Source organism: Priapulus caudatus, unplaced genomic scaffold, assembly GCF_000485595.1.
Source record: "Priapulus caudatus unplaced genomic scaffold, Priapulus_caudatus-5.0.1 Scaffold432, whole genome shotgun sequence".
Taxonomy (NCBI): domain Eukaryota; kingdom Metazoa; phylum Priapulida; class Priapulimorpha; order Priapulimorphida; family Priapulidae; genus Priapulus; species Priapulus caudatus.
Window position 1 is genome coordinate 53,235 of NW_014577493.1, and position 2,008 is coordinate 55,242.

A 2,008-nucleotide genomic window follows, 5' to 3' on the forward strand; every position below is an offset into this window, starting at 1 on the left:
CATAAAAAGTAAACAGAAACACTAATTGTATTTTCATACATTTTATTTTGTACAAATAACACACAAATGTACTACTTGATGGTGCTAGAAATTCGTGACGTAATCACTTTAATTATGATATAATGATTTATGCTAAGAAACATTAAAGCGGGTATAGCGCCATCTACCGTCACAAATTGTGATTCATTTTTGTTTATAAATTATTTATAATTTATATATAATATTATTTATTATTTTCACATAAAAAATTACACATAATTATTAAGAGTATATAATGGGAGTTCTCCCATATATATATTCATAATGTACGTCGATGGTTGCTCAATTAAAACTGACTTCTTCTCACTCACTCATTTGTGTCCATTTTTGTGGTGAGCTACAGTGTCATTGACACTTTCATTAGAAGTAGCATGATTATACACGTTAATTGAGCTATTGTCTGTTTCGTATCTGTTGTGTGCAAATCGGTCAGAATGAGTGTGTATGGATGCCACAATCACTATCTAGTGCTGACTGGGTTCTTATGGTTCCTGGAATCCTGGAAGGTTCTAGAAGTTTAACATAACATTTAGCAGGCACGGAAAGTACGAAAAACAGGTAGTGATCCTGGTAAATCTGATAAAATACCCTATTATTATATTTGGTTCTTAAAAATTCCTAGAAATTGAGCATATTTCCATGGTGTCCACATTTACATAACTAGACAGAGGGCACTCAAAGAGAGTGCATACCTCCGCGAGCGTGAAACATGTATACATGTGTATAACAGCTGGCTCGCTGCTGGCTGCTGCTGACTGGATGCCCTAAGGCGAGCTGCTGCTGACTGGACGTCCTAAGGTGAGCTGGTGCTGAATCGATCGCGCCAACGCGTGTAACATGTATACATGTGTATAACAGCTGGCTCGCTGCTGGCTACACACACACGAACACACACACGAGAGCGATTACATTACCTCCCTGCAACTCCGTTGCGCGGAGGTAATGATAATAGGAAGTGTGATATACTGAAGATATAGACCTGTTTACTGTCTGTGAGGCATTAAAACTTACTTGAGGCAGGAGTTTGTTCACTCATTGGGGATTGGAAGATATAAGGTACAAATATTGTATTTGGCTTAACTCTCAGGTTCCTGGGAAGTGGACCTAAGTCCTAGAAAAGTGCTGCGAAAACGTTTTGCTTGATGTGTATGAACCCTTAGACATCTCCGGACCATTTTCAAATCGACGCAATCACGTGATGAATTCGACCTCGAATAAAAAGCGGCAGTGATGAAAACAGAAGTGTCGCCTCTGTACAATAGTGACTATGTGTTGGTTTATCGTTGGTTCACATGCGTCAGACTTCCAGTGATTATCAAGGGCCTACCCTTGTTGCACATTGTTGTTTGATGGGGTTGGCACAGGAGAGAAGTGTTGAGGGTGTGGGAGAGTGATGCCTTTACAGTGAGCAAGTGAAAGGCGGACACATTGAGGTTTGTCTGATGCAATCGCTATGATTTTTTTTCAATCGGTTGGAATTGCCCGTTTTATCAATTCCTTCAGTAATCTTATGGAGAGTGATATCATGTGATATCTTCGTTATCTCTGTGATATGATCTGTGGGTATCTTGTCACTGATAACTCAACAGCAAAGTATTTAGATATAGCTGTTACGTTACAAATAGAACCCTGAGTCGATGTTGTCCCGTAGGCTATTAGCCGAACGAATACTTCAATAGCATAAGTAATTATCTGCAGAGAATTGCCAGATGCCAAGCATTCCTGTTACTGAATACGTGAGTCCCTAGATGTTTGATTTTTTCTCCTTTTATGCTAGTATCGATTGTGTTCATCCCAAAATGGTTGGAAGCATCATCTGTAACCCACACATTTCGTTAAACGTTCGTGTAGTTGGACGTCAAAAGCTGAGGTCTGCTCCGTCTGTGGGGGACACAGATCCACCGCACTACCCCCACGTGGGTTCGACGAGCTGAGCACTTGATGCAATTGAGCTGTGAAGTTTGAGCGA